Source organism: Heterocephalus glaber, unplaced genomic scaffold, assembly GCF_053883595.1.
Source record: "Heterocephalus glaber isolate CG9 unplaced genomic scaffold, H.glaber_assembly_v1.0 deba00001673, whole genome shotgun sequence".
NCBI lineage: Eukaryota > Metazoa > Chordata > Mammalia > Rodentia > Bathyergidae > Heterocephalus > Heterocephalus glaber.
Window position 1 is genome coordinate 4,453,886 of NW_028258410.1, and position 18,610 is coordinate 4,472,495.

At 39.6% G+C, this 18,610-nt stretch overlaps 1 pseudogene; it reads left to right on the forward strand.

Moving 5' to 3' along the window:
• The window catches only part of LOC147822113 (uncharacterized), a 31,547-nt pseudogene extending 16,619 nt beyond the window's left edge, over nucleotides 1-14,928 (forward strand).
• The last annotated feature ends 3,682 nt before the right edge of the window (nucleotides 14,929-18,610 follow it).

Genomic DNA, 18,610 nt, shown 5'->3' on the forward strand with positions numbered 1-18,610 from the left:
AGGTGTGTTACTTATTGCACCAATTCCCATGATGCATGTAGTCACTCACCATGCACTGCAGATGTGACTTATAAAAAAAGAAGTAGGACATGTGAAACAGAAATGGAATCATAGAGCTTGAACATTCATGGCCTACAAAAATTATATGATACTGTTATTTTTAAAAGGTGGAAGGACATAAAAGTCTAACAACAGACTAGGGTGTAATGAGATGACAGAAAGAGAAGTGAAAACATCAGAGGACACAGAGGCACTGGAATCCTGACTTGATGTGGGACCCATCAATCCCCACTGTGATCTGTTGCCCCAGAGAATCCTCCAGGTGACTGACAGATCCCTGGTGTCCAGCAGAGGCTGTGAGCTTGGTGACAGCTCCTTACATGAACTGTGGTTGATACAGGTCAAATATGGATCTCACCCAACAGCAGGACCAGCAGTGACTCAGCTCCTGGAGATGCTGCACCACAGTGCAGGGCTGGGGGATTCCTGAAGCCCCATACCCAATACCAGGGAGCAGGCACCTGCATCACTGGCACTGGAGGACAGGTGTGGAGGTCCCTGTTATGCACCCCAGCTCCAGGGAAGTGAGCTCCAGGACATGGTACAAAGAATTTGATCAAAGAAATAAGTTCAAGTTTCTCTGTCCATCAGGGTGACTACAGACTTCTGTATGTACTGTATATTTCTAGGAGATAAAACATTGATGTGAGTGTTTTCACCACCAAGAAATAAGAAGTGTGCAAGGAGGTAGATATGTTTGCCCTGCTTGAACATTATAAGATGTAGTAAAACATCACATGGTGTGCAGTTTTCTTGATAAAAGAAAAAGGAATCATGGTGTATGCCCAGAGTAGACAGAGATTTGGGAAGACCTGGGAGAGGCTGCACACACCCCGTCTGGTGCCCAGGACACAGACGGCCTAAAGCAAGGAAGCTACAACCCCGAGAAACAAACACAGGGGACAAACCACAAAACTAGGAAAGGGGATAGATGCAGTTCCTGTTTTTAGATTTAAATGTGTACTTTTCAACAAACAAACAAGATGTATAAAGACATAGGAGCATATGACCTATTCAAGTGAAAACTAAAGGAACCAACAGGAAGAAATCCTCATGGAGACCTGCTGGAAGATCTACCAGACCAACACTTTCAAACACTGATCTTTAAGGTGCCCAAAGAATTGAAGGAGAGGAGAAGGTCAGGAAATCAAGGTAGAGAATCCACTCATTCAGGAGAAGCACGCTTCGCACCAATCAGGAGGGGGCACCAAACCCAGCGTCCAGTGTGTGCCCTGCTGGGACACGTGGCGTGGCTATGACGCTGGTTAATAGTTAAGCAGGCACAGGAAGACACAGGGAAGATGACTCATACTCCAAAAGAACAATTATACCATAGTCAGGGAAACTTTATGCTTGGAAGGGAGTTCTTATATTTAAATCTTTTTCTGTTATTAGTTTGCCACTGTAAACTGTAAACTGTGATTTTGTATTCATTTTTTAATATGAAGATACAACTTGAGTTCCATTTTTTAAAAAATTCTTTTATTGGTACATTTTAGGTATACGATATATTTACATGTATTATTCGGTGCTTTTACCTGTACATAATGTATCTTAGTTCTTATTTTTCCCCATTACCTGTGTGCCCTTCACCCCCTCCACCCATCCTTGTTTACATAGATTTCATTTCCATATTTTTTCTTTTCTCATACTTTTTCCTTTCCCTTCTTTCCTTTCCCCTTCCCCTCCCATCACTGCTACATGTTTGGATCTTTTCCTATTTCAAATTATCAATTATTCATTTTAATCATTTTAATCCTTATTTACACTTTCAGTTTCTCACACTAGAGAAACTAGTCGGTATTTATACATGTGTGTCCTATTTATTTCACTTAAGAGTATTGGCTCAATGTGCATCCATTTAGCTATAAATCTCTCTAGTTTCTCATTCATGTATGGCTGAGTAGTACTCCATTTTATATATTTAAAAAACACATATTCTTTACCCAGTTTCCAGTTGCTGGGAACTTGGATGGTTTTCATTTTTTGAAATTAAATTCTGCTAAAAATACCATAGTCAGAGATATTTAAAATGTATGAATTGTTATTTCTGGACTATTCCATTTGAAATGATGCAACCACAGTAGACACCAAGTAATTGTGGCTGTAGAAGGCAATGCCATGGATAAGTGGGGGTGAAGGTGTAAACAAACTGGAAATACCAAGAAAGAGAAAGCATCAAAATTCAGAAAGTCTATCAAAAAATGAAAAGTACAGTGCCCAGATAGATAAGATTCTCTGTAAAAATCCAAAGGCAGAACACACAGCAGAATGAACCAAGACTCCTGGTGCTGAGGCCTTCTCATTGGAGGTGGCCTGCAAGGTGGTGCAGGGAGAGAAGAGACACAGACTTCCGGGCTAGTGGAGGTCAGCCAGCTCACATCCAGACAGTGGTGAGGGGTGTGCACTGGGGGCCTGGAGGCCAGCAGTCCTTGGCACATCACAGAAGGATGTGGAGCCAGAGCTCATCATGCTCCAAGCATGCCAAGAGCAGCAAGCACAAGAAGCTCAGCCACTCCCACTCCCTTTCACACTCATGCTCCAACCACACAGCGGAGTCCCCAGGAGTCTGAAGAATAATAATAAAAAGATTGCAGCAAAGTGGAAAGACACACAGACCAATGGAACTCAATGAACCAGCCAGAAACAGAGCTGTGGGAGACCAGAGAAAGTAATGGCGAGGTTGGTAAAACCTGGTGGTTTCTAGAACCACTGGTAGGAAATTAAGGTGGTACTGCTACCAGAAAATGCATTCATTAATTAACAAGTTAATTAAAATATCTAGTCCATCATTCCACTTCCAAGGTGCACTCAAGAGAACAGAGAACAGAGAGCAAACTCTCAAAGAGGAATTTGTACAAGTATATTCATAGAACATTATGCACAACAGCCAAAGACAGAAGTACCCAAGGTGAGCTACAAACAAATGTGTAAGCCTGACCGTAATGCAATGAAAATGGACTTCAATGACAAAGGAAACCACTAACAGTCTATAAACACCTGGAAATTAAATAACACCCTCCTGAACAATCAATAGGTCACAGAAGAAATTAAACAGTGTCTATAGTTAAATGACAATGCCAAAATAACAAAACAAAACATATAGGATAAAATGAAAGGAGTTCTAAGAGGGAAATTTATAGTGGTGAACTCTTACATCAGGAAAACAGCAACTTCAAATAACTTAATGTTGAACTTCAGACTTCTAAGAAAACAAGAACAAGTAAATGCCAAAGCTCATATGAAATTATACAGTTTAGAGCAGAAATTAATGCAATTGAGACTAAGAAAACAATACAAAGAATGAATCAGAGTTGGCTCTTCAAAAGATTAAGAAAAATTGATAAAACTTATCCAACCTTATCAAATCAAGGAAAGAAAAAACTCAAATTCATGCCATTAGGAATTTTAAAAAGGTAAAATCACAAGAGATTTTGTGGAAATCCAGATGATCATCACTTCCTACTTTAAGAACTTGTACTCTGATAAGATGGACAACACAGAAGAAGTGGAGAGGTTCCTAAATGCATATGAATTACCAGAGCTGAACAAAGAAGATATAAAAATTCTAAATGAACAATATCAGTCAGTGAAATTGAAAATGTGATTAAAAATTACCAGAATGTGCCACAGCTCCCAGGACACAGGAGGGTTCTGCGTCAGCAGGCCACAGGTCCCAGCACAGTGGAGGCTTCCAGGTCAGCCTGCCACAGCTCTGAGTGCAGAGGAGCCTTCCAGGTCAGCTTGCCACAGCTTCCAGCACAGAGGAGGCTTCTGGGTCAGTATTTCACAGCTTGCAATGTAGAGGAGGTTACCAGGTCAATGATTCACAGCTCCCAGTGCAGAGTAGGACGCTTCCAGGTCAACCTACCACCTCTCTCAGCCCAGAGGAGGTGAATTGCACGTGCACCAGCAGCACCTCACCCTCTTTGAAATGAGAAGACACATAAACAACCTTCTGAACCAGACTTCCAGAGAACCTAGAGCAACCCAAAATGGAAATGAAATGAAACACTCTGATAATCAACAATCTGGACTCCCTAAACAAGCAATGAAAGAGGATCTGAAAAAAATGAAACCAGAAATAATTTCTCAGATAAGAGCAGAGATTGTACCCATAGTGCAAGACATGATTAATAAATCTAGAGAGGATACAGACTAAAAAAATAGAGGAGCTAAAGAACATGAGTGAATCCCAATATAGGAAACAAATGGAATCCATTGAACAGATGCAAACAGATTTTGAGGAGATTAAAAGCTCCACTGAAAGTCTATGCAGCAGAATAAGCCAATGTGAGGACAGAACTTCAGATATAGCAGATGAGATTGCAATTAGTGACAAGGAAAAGAAAAAATGTCTTTAAAATTGTAAGGGACCATGAGAAATCAATCCAGCAGCTGGTAGACAATGCAAAGAAGAATAACATAAGACTGATAGGAGTCAATGAAGAAACAGGAGAGAGTACAGATGACATAAAAAATCTGTTCACAGAAGCGATGAGAGAAAACTTCCCAAGCAGGGGAAAAGGCCTTGACATACAGATAAGTGAGGCATGTAGGACTCCAACTAGCCTTGATCAAAAATCTTCCACACATAGGCGTATAATTTTTAAGATTCCAGAAACTCAACAGAAGAACAAAGTTCTACAAGCAGTTAGAGGAAAGAAACAAATCACATACAATGGAAAGCCCATCAGAATCACAGCAGGCTTCACAAGAAAACCCTCAAGACAAGAAGAGCTTGGAGTGATGTAGTCCAAGCACTAAAGGAAAACAGACTCCAACACAGACTGATATACCCTGCAAATTTTTCTTTCAAAATTGATTGAGAAATAAGATACTTTCATGACAAATAGCACCTTAGGAACTTCATGAATACCAAAGCAGCACTCCAAAAATTTTAGACAATATACTTGGAAAAGACAATGAGGATGACAACCCCAGGAAACCCAGCAGAATGAATCCATCAGGTGTGACAAGAAATTAAATGCAAAAGGGGGTGTATCCAACAAACAGAAAAAATCATGATAATGAGAAGTCCATATGTATGTTATAACAATGAATGTTAATGGTCTCAATTCACCAATCAAAAGAAATAGACTGGAAGAATGGATCAAGAAGCAAGATGCAATAATATGTTGCAAACAAGAAACACATTTAATTAAAAAAGAAACACATAGACTGAAAGTTAAAGGGTAGAAAGCAATGCTCCATGAGACAGAAACCCAAAAAAAAGCATGAGTAGCTATCCTCTTTGTACATCAAGTGGATTTCAAACCAACACTGATTAAGAGAGACAAAGAAGGACACTGCATCCTTGTTAAGGGAACAATCCAAGAGGAAGATGAGACAATCATAAATACCTATGCACCAAAAACTAGTGTGCTCAACTATATAAAACAAATACTCCTGGACAAGAAAAGTCATATATGCACTAATATAGTAATGGTGGGGACCTCAACACCCCACTGACACAAATAGATTGATCAACTAGACAAAAAATAAGTAATGAAATACTAGAACTCAATCAAACTCTTGAACAAATGAACTTAACAGGTGTTTACAAAGTGTTCCACCCCACAAAGTCAGAATACACATTCTTTGCTGCTGCTCACAAGTTGTCCTCCAAAACAGACCACATAGTCACTCATAGAACATGTTTACATAAGTACAAAGTAATTAAAGTTATCCCCTGCATATTATCAGACCATAGTGGAATGAAATTGGAGATCAATAGCAAAAGAAGCTGTAAGAATTTCATAAATGCATGGAAATCGAACAACACACTTCTGAATAACCAATGGGTCATAGAGGAAACTAAAGAAGAAATCAGACAGTTACTTCAATTAAATGACAATGACAATACAACCTATTGGAATCTGTGGGACATAATGAAAACAGTCTTGTGATGGAAATTCATATCAGTGAATAGTCATTAGGAAAACAGCATGAACCCAATGAACCTAATTCTGAACCTCAAGCTTCTAGAAAAAGAAGAGCAGGACAAACCCAAAGCCCATAGTAAGGAGGAAATTATAAGGATCGGGCAGAAATCAATGCAGTGGAAACTGAGAGAACAGTACAAAAAAATCAATGAAGCCAAGAGATGGTTCTTCAAAAGTATAAACAAAATTGACAAAGTTTAAGCCAATCTTATCAGAAAAAGGGAAGAAAAGGCCCCAATCCACGCAATTAGGCATGAAAAGGATGAAATGACAATGTACCCAGCAGAAATCCAGAGGATCATCAATACCTACTTCCGGAACCTATACACCAATTAGATGGAAAATAGAAGAAATGGACAGATTCCTAGATACATGTGAATTCCCAAAGTTGAATGAAGAAGATCTAAAATTTCTAAACAATAAAATATAAATCAATGAAATTGAAAATATAATTAAAAACATTCGAACTAAAAAAGGCCTGGGTCCTGGTGGATTCACCGCGGTATTCTACAAGAGATTTAGAGAGGAACTACTGCCACAACTGTTTAAACTCTTCAATGAAATTGAAAGGGAAGCAATACTCCCTAATTCATTTCTGGAAGCAAAAATCACCTTGATCCCCAACCCAACTGAAAAAGAGAACTATAGGCCAATTACATTAATGAACATAGATGCAAAAATCCTTAATAATTTACTGGCAAATAGAATGCAGAAGATCATCAAGAAGATCACACACCTTGACAAAGTGGGATTCATCACAGGGATACAGGGATGGATCAATATATGCAAATCAATCAATGTAATGCACTATATCAGTAGAGCCAAGCATAAAAACTATATGATCATCTCAATAGATGCAGAAAAAGCATTTGACAAAGTCCAACACCCATTTGTTATAAAAAGCCCACAAAAATTGGAATACACAGTCTCTACCTCAATCTGATAAAAGCCATCTATGAAAAATAAACAGCCAATATCATACTAAATGGTCAAAAACTGAAATCCTTCACACTAAAATCAGGAACAAGACAAGGATGTCCACTATCACCACTCTTTTTCAATATAGTTTTGCAAATATTAGCCATGGCAATTAGATAAGAGAAAGAAATAAAAGCAATAAAATAGGAAATGAAGAAATCAAATTGTCATTATTTGCAGATGACATGATACTCTAAATAGAAGGCCCCCAAGAACTCCACCAAAAGTCTTCTAGACTTAATAAGCAAATTCAGTAATTTAGCTGGAACCAAGGTCAGCACACAAAAATCAATAGCTTTCCTCTACATGAACAACAGACACACTGAGACAGAAATAGGACAAACAATTCCTTTCACAATAGCATCCAAAACACTGAAATATCTAGGAATCAACCCAACAAAAGAAACCAAAGAGGTCTTCTCTGAAAATTATAGTTCTCTGAAAAGAGACTGAAGATGATAGCAGAAAATAGGAAAGACATCCCCTGCTCCTGGGTAGGAAGGGTCAACATAATTTAAACGGCCATACTTCCAAAACTGCTATATAGATTCAATGCAATCTGATTTGAAATCCCAGGAACACACTTCATGGACCTTGAGGAAACAATCCAAAAATTCACTTGGAACAAGAAGAGACCCAGAATAGCAAAAGTAATCCTAGGCAATAGACACATGGCAGGTGTTATTACAGTCCCCAATTTGAAACTATACTACAAAGCTACTGTGGTCAAAACAGCATAGTACTTGCAAAGAAACAGATCTGAGGAACAGTGGAACAAATTGGAAGATGCAGAAACAACTCCAGACACAGTCAGCCACCTCATCTTTGACAAAGGAGCCAAACACCCTCACTGGAGGAAAGATAGCCTCTTTAATAAATGGTGCTGGAAAAATTGGGTTTCAACTTGCCAAAGACTAAAACTAGACCTATATCTCTCACATGCACTAAACTAAACTCAAAATGGATTAAAGATCTAAATATTAAAACAGAATTGCTGAACCAGCTGGAACAGAAGTTAGAACTCTTGAAGACACTGGTGTAGCAAAAGATTTTATGAACAAAATCTCAGTTGCCCGTGAACTAGCACAATCTCCAAGTCAGATCTCTTCTTACTAAAAAGATTCTCCACAGCAAGAGAAACCACCAGCAGTGTGAAGAGACAACCCCTAATGCGGGAAAACATTTTCACCAGCTGTCTCTAAGACAAAGGTCTACTATCTCAAATATATAAAGAACTAAAAAAATCAGACCTCCCAAACTTAAAGACCCAATCCAAAAATGGGCATCTGAAATGAACAGATATTTCTCAAACAAAGAAGTAGAAATGGCAAATAAACATAAGAAAAAATATTCCACATCACCGGTCATTGGAGAGATGCAAATGATAACAATGCTGAGATTCCACCTTACCCCCAAAAGAATGGCTGCTGTCAAGAAATCAACCAATAACAAATACTGGTGTGGTTGTGGGGAGAAAGGAACACTTCTCCATTATTTTGGGAGTCCAGACGTGTGCAACCACTGTGGAAATCAGTATGGTAATACCTAAAAATATTGGACTGGAAGTCTCATTTGACCCAGCTATTCCCTTGCTGGCTATCTTCCTCCAGGAATTAAAAGAATCATACCATAATGATATATGTGCACCCATGTTTATAGTAGCACAGTTTGTAATAGCTAAAACATGGAAATAGCCCAAATGCCCAATAAACTGGAGACTGGACAAAGAAAATGTTGTTTTTAAAAATAAAATGGAGTACTACTCAGCCATAAAAAAATGAGAAATTAGAGTCACTGATTGCTAAATGGATGGACATTGAGGCGATACTCTTAAGTGATATAAATACGATACACATGTGTAAATACCAAATTGTTTCTCTAGTGTGAGAAACTGAAAGTGTAAATAAGGTCTAAAAGGTATAATAGATAATGTGAAATAGGAAGAAAAGGGGCAAAGGGGAAGGGGTAGGGGAAAGAGAAGATGGGAAAGGAATTAATATAAAAAAATGGAAAAAGGAAACAAAGTCTCTGTAATAGTGAGGGATGGAGGGGTTGAAGGGAGGACAGGTGAAGGGGGAAAATATGATCCAAGAGATTATGTAAAGGTGCAAATTTCCAATGATGAATCTCATTTTATTGTATACCTAAAATATACTAATAAGTGGATAACAGTTTAAAAAATTACCAACAAAATAAGCCTAGGTTCTATTGGATTTATGGCTGAATTCTACAAGAAATTTAGAGAAGATCTAATGTCACTTCTCTTCAAAGTCATTAATGAAATTGAAAGGGAAGGGATATTCCCAAAGTCATTTCTTGGAGTAAATATTACCCTCATACCAAAACCAGAGAAAAATCCAGCCAAAAAAGAGAACTACAGGGCAATCTCCCTAATGAACATAGAGACAAAAATCCTCAATCAGACACTGGCAAACAAGAAATGCAACAAATCATCAAGAAGATCATACACAATGACCAAGTAGGATTAATTCCAGGGATGCAGGGATGGTTCAACACACACAAATCAATAAATGTAATACATCATATCTACAGAGCCAGGGACAAAAATTACATAATCATCTCAGTAGATATAGAAAAAGCATTTATCAAAGTTCAACAACAATTTATGATAAAATCCCTACAGAAAATTGAAATAGATTATCTTTACCTCAATCTGACAAAAGTCATCCATGATAAACCAATAACCAACAAAATACTAAATGGTCAAAAATCAAAAGCTTTCCCTGTAAAATCAAGAATAAGACAAGGACTTCAACTATCACTACTATTCAACATAGATCTGGAAACATTAGCCAGAGGTTCCAGTGCCACAGATTTCAGTTCACAGTCAGCTGTTCCACTGCCATTGGGGCTGACTTCAGAGGATTGAGTGGAAGGGCAAGGATAGCTGTGTTCCTCATGGTGGCACAGGGCAGAGAGGGCCAGACAGGAAGGGCAGGGATTAGATAGAGCATAGGGCATGCCCCATGGCCCACTAACCCTATCCAGGCCCTGGCTCCCATGCTCCTTTACCTCCCAAGGATGCCATCAGACTACCCTCTGGATTAACCCACTGGCGAAATGAAAACATTTGTGATCAAACTGCCCTGAAACCCCATCTCTGAAAACATGACAAAGCTGCAAACATTCTAGGACCAAAGCCACACCAAACCACTCCTGGACCCCAAATTCTCACTCCATCTCTTTATACAAAATGCTCTTTGTCCATTTCCAGGAGTTCAGGACTGAACAGTTCCAGCATTGGCCCAAATCCAAGTCAGAGTATATTACTACAGGTACTGAAGGACCCTAGTTAGCAAAACAGACTCCATATTGCTGCTTGACACACCTGCCTGCCCTTTAGATGAACTCAAAAGGAGGAAGCTTAGAAACTTCCTCATCAGAAAGTATCTTTAGAAACAACAATTAATCAACTATTTTACAAATGTTCTAATAGCAGGATGTTAAGGTTCTGTACCTTTTGCTTGCTTTGCTAGTTCTATCCCATAGGGAGGCCTAGAAACTGTTGGCCTCAAAGGTCTATAAAACATGTTTGTCTCCCCCCAGTCAGGGCTCCAGTCTGATGCTCAGCTCGGGTCCCAGCCAGTAATAAACTCCTGTTGGATTTAATATCGGTCTCTGGTTGGTTCTTTCTTGCTGGGTCTAACAGTAAAAACTTGCCCAAATGGAACCTATTTGTTGGTATAACCAGTGTGTCTTGATTTTATTTTAAAAAGGTGAAAAAATTATCATGTCAAGTCTTCCCTGGTGCTCAAGGCAATCCTTGACTGGGAGCTCCTTTGAAAGCAAAAAGCAAGCTCCACACCTCCAACATACAACAATGCAAGAGGCATAGGATAAACATTCCCATTCCAAAAACAATAGGCAGAAAAATAGCAAGGAGGAACCCAAAACCCAGCAGGGCAAGTATTAAATCCCAAATCTGCAGCCTAGCACCCAGGAAAGCTTGTGGCAGGATGTACATGCCAATTGTCTGAGGCAGCCCCAGCCCACTGTCCTTGCCAGTTGCACCCTCATGACCTCTCTGTCCTCTGCCTCTTCTCCCTCCCCAAAGCTTTCCTTCTGGGATGTTCAATGCTCCTGGCATCCCTAAATCCCTGAAACTCCCTCACTGCAGCTTTGGCTTCCTTGACAGTTTCATGTAACAGGCTCTCTGGGATGCCCTTTGGGGACTGGCACCCTGCCACACAGTGTCTGGCTCCCAGGGCTCTCATTGAAATGCTGCTCAAAGCCTCCATGACCCACAACTTCAATTCTAATACTTGCAAAGCAAGCACTATGTTGATGAAACCAAGGTCTTACACAGTGTGAGCAGTAGCCATGGCCACTTGGATGATGGCTGCTGTGGCCTCTGAGTGTCTGCATGGCTGAGCATGGAGAAATGAATCTGAGGAAACGAATGCTCTAGGCAGACCTGCTCAAGAAAAGCACTCAGTGGTTCTCTTTCCAAATGAAATATGTATACTATACATACTTGTTTATTAATTTAGGGTAGGCAAGAACTTCCTGGAATACAAAAAACATGATGTATAAAAGAAAAAAATGATAAATGATATTCCATCAAAATTTAGATCTTTAAATGACATCATGAAAATGAAAAGTAGTCCTTAGACTATATTTACAATGCATATAACCTAAAACCAGAATATATAAAGAACACTTACAGATCATTAATGGACAACCCAATTAAAAAGTAGACATAAGAAGATGATAAATATCCAGCACAGCACAAGGAAAGGTGTGCAGCACTAGAAACAAAAATACTAATCAGTACAGTAACAAGATTGAATTATACACTCATTCGGGAGATGAAGTTTAAAGTTTTAAAAGCCTTCTCATGACTTTTTCTTTTTGTTGGATTCTCCCCCTTTGGGTTTAATTTGTCAAGTCCAATGGATTCATTTTGCTGGGCTTCCTGGGGTTATGATCCTCATTGTCTTTTTCTAGGATATTGTCTAAAATTTTTTGGAGTGTTGGTTTGGTATTCATGAAGTTCCTAAGGTTCTCTTAATCATTAAAGTATCTTACTTCTCCATCAATTTTGAAAGATAGTTTTGCAGGGTACATTAATCTGGGTTGGAGGCTGTTTTCCTTTAGGGCTTGAAATACAGCACTCCAAGCTCTTCTTGCCTTGAGGGTTTGCTTGAAAAGTCTGCTATGATTCTTATGGACTTTCCATTGAATGTGATTTGTTTCTTTTGTCTCACTGCTTGTAGAATTTTGTTTTTCTGTTGGGTCTCTGGAATCCTAACTACTATATGCCTATGTGTAGATATTCTTTTATCAAGGCTAGTTGGAATCCTATATGCCTCACTTATCTGTATGTTAAGTTCTTTTCCCCTGCTTGGGAAGTTTTCTCCCATCACTTCTGTGAACAGTGTTTTTATGTCATCTACATTTTCTCTTTTTTCTTTATTGACTCCAATCAGTCTTATGTTATTCTTCTTTGCATCGTCAAGCAGCTGCTGGATTGATTTCTCATGGTCCCTCACAATTTTAAAGCAATTTTTCTTTTCCTAGTCACAAACTGCAATCTAATCTTCCATATCTGAAATTCTGTCCTCACATTGGTTCATTCTGCTGTGTAGAATTTCAATGGAGATTTTAATCTCCTGGAAATCTGTTTGCATCTGTTTTATGGATTCCATTTGTTTCCTACCTTGGGATTCTATCATGTTGCTGAGATCCTCTTTTTTGGGGGGGGTATTGGGGATGGAACTCAGGTCCTTCTGCTTTTCAGGCAGGCAGCGGAACCACTTAGCTAAATCCCCAGCTGATCTTCTAGTTTTTAATCTGTGTTCTTTGTAGATTTATTATTCATGCCTTGCACTATGGGCACAATATTTGAGGTTATCTGATAAATTATTTTTGATTTCGTTTTTTCTAGATCCTCTTTTGTTGCCAGTTCAGGAAGTCCAGGTGTTTGGGTATTAGATTTTTCCTTCTCGTTTCCCTTTGCAGTTGCTGTAGGTGATCTGGAAGTCTGGTTTTGAGGACTGTTTCCTTGTCTTCTTATTTCCACTGTGTGTGTGGGGGGGGGTTGTGTTGTTGTTGCCCATGTAGCTCATGTCCTCTGCCATAGGAGTGGTGTAATGGTGGCAGGGAGCCTCCTCCTAGGTGCTGGGATTGGCTCACCTCCTCTGCCCTAGGAGTTGTGGAATAGCAGTGGGGAGCCTCCTCCAGGGCACTGGGAATAGCTCACCTCCTCTGCCCTAGGAGTGCTGGAATGGCAGTGGGGTGCCTCCTCCTGGGTGCTGGGAATGGTTCACCTCCTTTGCTCTAGTAGTGGTGGAATGGTCTGTGTTTTTTAATCAAATGTCTTAACCATGCATTCCTATGTCATCTCTCTCATGATTGGATGGTAATAATAAAGCTGATATTAACAAAGAGGTGAGGAGTGAAGGGGAGGTGATGGCTGCAGTTGATGGATGTGGAAGGATGAGAGGGAGGCATCCTGAGCCTCAGCATTTTCATCTCTGCAGTGACCAGGCCATGCAGCCTACAGTATTTTACAGCTAACCCCTTTGCAGTACCAGTGCTGTTTGCCACACTTGATGCCTTTTCATAGTCTCCTATCTTTTCCAGAGGAATTTTCACCACACATCAATGCTCTTTATTATATGTGCTGCCAAAGTAAGTACAGTAATGCTCTTTAGTAATATTCACAGTAGGAAAGTGCTTATTTATTGTGAAGTGGAATTGAGTTTGTAAAAAGTGAGGAGGGCAGAGAAACTGGCTGGCAACTGATCCCTGTTTTCTTAGGCAGATCCACTTCAAAAGACCACTGATGCATTTTACTGGCAGCAGAACTTCCAGTAGCAGCAACAGGAAACAAACTGCTGGCTCTGTCTAGCCCCCTGAGAAGGTAAGTCTGGCACCAATCAAAGCCATAAGAACCACTACCAGGATGATGGTTGGAAAAGCAAGATGCTTCAGCACACAGACTACAGGATGAGTTGCACTCTGCAAGGCCAGCTCTTCACTGATAACTTCCAGGCTGTCAACACACATGTGAATTTTTTTCTGTGTGACTGTGATGGGTTCAGGAAGATCAAGCCAGAAAGACCCTAGTTAGCAAGACAGACTCCATATTGCTGCTTGACACACCTGCCTGCCCTTTAGATGAACTCAGAAGGACGAAGCTTAAAAACCTCCTCCCCTTAGAAAGTCTCTTTAGAAATAACAATTAATCAACTATTGTTTTACAAATGTTCTAACAGCAGGACATTCTGATTCTGTACCTTTTGCTTCCTTTACTAGTTCTATCCCATAGGGGGACCTAGAAACTGTTGGTCTCAGAGGTGTATAAAACACATTTGTCAACCCCCAGTGGAGGCTGGAGTCCAATGCTCTGCTTGGGTCCCAGCCGGTAATAAACTCCTGAGTGGATTTAATATTGGTCTTTGGTTGGTTCTCTCTCACTGGGTGCAAGAAAGCCAAAGAACACTAAACAAGCAGAAAGGGAGAAGAAAACAGTCCTTGTTCTGGTGCTGCTGTGAGGAGAGAACCTGGTCTTGATAACAGTAGAAGAACCTCCTCCCAAAGGTGCTGGTGTTGCCTTGTTGAGTATGCCTTGCTGGAGCTACTGTGGCCCAGGAATCAGTAGAGCTCCTGGTAGAGGAATCCTGCAGGATTTACTGGGCCAGTCCATGGGGTGGGTGGGCCATCCCAACAGGTGATAACCCCACAAAGAAAAGGCATTGTGGCAGCTGCTGCCACAGCTAGTATTACAAAGGCCCAGCCTAGTATTCACCTGGTTATGGGTATCTTCCCCACTGATGTGCCAGTAGGCACCCCCTCCAGGCATGATGGGCCCTTCTCCTGGCATGTAGCCACCAATGGATCCTCCAATGAGGGTCCTTCCTGGATGAGGGACTGCTATGGGCATGCCACCTCCAGTGATGCAGACCTTTTCCCCATGTGAGGCCTTTGACCTTGGATACAGAGTTATGGAAGCAGCATCACAGGAATGTGCGCCTGATTACCCACAGCCATCTTACAACAGAACTGTTTGTTTTGCTGTTGTTTTCAGAGACTCACTAGGTTTTCTGGTTTCCCTCACAACCTCCCCTTCCCCCAAGGGAATGCATCTGCCAAGACCCTGGACACATCTTGGCCCTCCTATGCTCTCTGTTGTTTCTTATAAGGCTATACATGCTCCTTTTATTTCATTATGATCTATGAAACTGATTTATAATAAACCATTTTAAAAGAATATTACGAATCCAAAACATAAAAAACAAGTGAAAACTGATGTATATTTTCTGTGATGGTTAATCTAGATTGTGATATTGATTGACTTGAGAGATGCCCAAGTCTAAAGGCTTTTCTGTGACTCAAGATAAATTCTTAGATGTGATACCCTGTAAAATTCAAATAATAAATTACAGAATCTCAGGATACAATTGCATAGAATAAACTCCCATTCCAAAGGGCAGAGATAGGCAAATAGAATGTATTTAGGCCAAAGAAATTCCAGAAACAAGTAGTGCACACATTAATTCATGCAGTTCTATGCCTGCGTCTGGGTCATATGGTGGTGAGATGTGAAATTTGGAGAGCTTTGTGGCCCAATTCGATGTCCTTCCAGGTAGCAGCACACACAGTCTCTCCTTTGGGCTTACTCTGCTTTCTGCCTGAGGCTTTCCAGATTTCCATGTTCCTGGTATCTCCAACTTCCAGAGGTCTCCATTTCCTAAGTTTCACACACTGCCCTCTAAGGGTACATTGTGACTTTTCACACCACCCTTTAAAATCTCAAAGGAATATTTCATGAAGCCACATCTCTTACATTTTGCACTCTGAAAAAAAGTGGGCTTATGTGGACAAAGCCAAGATCTCATACTAGCAGTAGTCAGGACCCATTGAAACATGGAAGCTATGGGTTTTGAGTGATGGGGCCTGAGCATAATGAAATGAATCCCAGAGACCAATTCCATACAAGGTCCTCCTCAAGCAAGGAACCCAGAGTTTCATTAAACATGTGAAAGGTTATGTTGTAGCAAAGTGGAACAGCTCAGTGCCATAGCCAAGTGTTACAGTTCAGTGTCATAGCCAAGTGACACAGCTCTGAAGCACAGCTGAATGTTATAGCTATGTTTAAACTCTAGATCACAGCTATTGAAATTTGAAGACCTGAGAATCCAAAGGTCACTCAAAAACATGGAGAAAAGCCTTTTATTATGCCAGCAGGCTCAGAGGAGTTTGCACTCCAAAGTCTGACCTTTTACCAGAAATGGAAGCCTCCTTATATAGGGGTAGGTGGACATGCTCACTGAAGCAGGAGGGCAAAGTTAACAGAACATTATTTTAAGGGGGCTGAGCTAACAACATATTCTTGAAAGAAGACAAGCAGTTCAAACAGTTACAAACATTTTGATACATTGGGCCTGAGCACTGTGCAGCACAAACTGTTACTTTTAGGGAAAAAATATGTTGTGGGGGGAAAAAACATGAAGGCAAGGCAAGGGTAAGACAAAACCCTGTATTATTGCTCTGTCAGTTACATTTTTGCACCCTTGAACCTGTGATAAATTAGACCTAATTCTTGAGATGCCTTCAAGGCACCTTTCTTCTGGTGCCATTCAGGTATTTGGTCTCTTTTGAGTAATGCTAATCTTTTCATCAACCACACTCCTTTTTGCCCCTAAGTGATTATGGGGGAGGAAAGTTTAAGTTTTTCAAAATGTTTTGTCTGCTTTTATCTCCTGACTTTCTTACTAAAGCATCAAGTAGCATTCATGACATGCCCTAAGTATTGGGCAGGCTTGAAATTTCCTCTGCAAATTATTTAGGCTAATTCCTTTAATCTCAGCCTTCATACAAAGGCTGTCTTAGGACATAGACAGAAGGCCAACAAATGTTTTGACATAATGTAACACAAATGGTCTCTAATACAATTTTAAAACAAGTCTTCATTCCCACCTTGAAATTTATGAGCCTGGCCCTTCCTGTCCACATTCCTTTCAGTATTTTAATCTTCTGGGATCTGACAAGAATTATCTATCAGGCCAGATGTGTTGACACACACCTGTAATTCCAGAATTCTGGCTCTCTGAGACCGAAGGATCACAAAAATCAAGTTCATCCTGGGAAACTCAGGAACTTAGTGAGTCCATGTCTCATAATAAAAATGTTAAAAGGGCAGAAGATGAAGTTCAATGTGAAAACCCTGGATTCCATCTCCAATATCAGTGGGAAATAAAGAATCTGGTGCCAGGTTGTGCCTACAAAATTCAAGGTTCAATCTACTGTGCATCTACAAATGTTTGAGAATAAGGCCCAAGGCTTGTGAAGGACATGGTCAGGGACACCACAACAAGGCTCCCATTTCTCTGGTATTTGCATTCTGTATTCCGCAGCTTTTCCATTGTTGGGACCAAATACCTGATACCCTCTACTTAAAAGAAGAGAGATTTATTTTTGCACACAGTTTCAGATGGTTCAACTTATGCTAGGCTTCCCTAAAGCAGAAATACCATGGAAGAAGAGACTAATAGAAGAAAGCTGTTGAGTAACAGAGCATGGGGAAGAGCACCAACAAGAGCTCTACCCTCCTAAGATACAACCCTAGCAGCCTATCTCCTTTAACTTCACAGAACCTTCTAACAACATATTCAGCTGTGAATATCTATAGGCTAATTCATCAATGAATATGGTGAACCCAATGATTCAATCATCTTTTCAATAATCTGTTAACTCAATTAAGTTGACAATTAAGATTTACTCACATGTAAGGAGAAAACACTTGCATACTACATATCTGATAAGAGGTTAATATCCAAAGTATATAAAAGATGAATCAAAATCAATAGTAAAATTGCAATTTGACTGAATAAGGGGCACGATTGTGAATATTTCTCAAAAGCAGACGTTCAATGTACCAAAAGATATAGAAAAGGTGCTCAACATCACTAAATATAAGAAAACAAAATAAAGCCACCATTACACAAACTTCACACATATTACAAGGGCTGTTGCTGAAAAGACAAAAGGTAGCAAGTGTTGGGGATGTAGTAGAGAGAACCCTGAGCACTGTTGGTGAGAATGTTAATCAGTACATCCACTATAGAAAACATAGAAATGCCTCAAAAATGTAAACATAGAAATGTCTTATATCCCAGCTATACCTCTTCTGGATATATCTATATATACAAAAGAAATAAACCAAAATCTTGAGATCTTCTATTGACTCTATTACAATATCATTTGTCATAACTAAAATTGAATGTAATAACTTCAGTGTCTGTACATGGAGAAATGAATACAGACATTTTATATAAAGATATAAATATGATGAGACATGAGCAATTCTTAAAAATAAGGAAAAATAATGTATTTTGTGACTATATGGACAAACCTGGAGACGTTATGCTAAGTTAAATAAGCCATACACAGAAAGATAAAAAAATTCATGACCATGTATATTTAGAGTCTATAAAATCAGAAATAGAAGCAGAAGGTAGAATGGTCACTGCTTCAAAATGGGGAAATGGGGAGAGATTAATCTAGCACCACATTTTAATTATATGTGAGAAATAACTTCTGATAGCTAATGTAATGTACAATTATTATAATTAACATACCTTGTTATACTTGAAATTTGG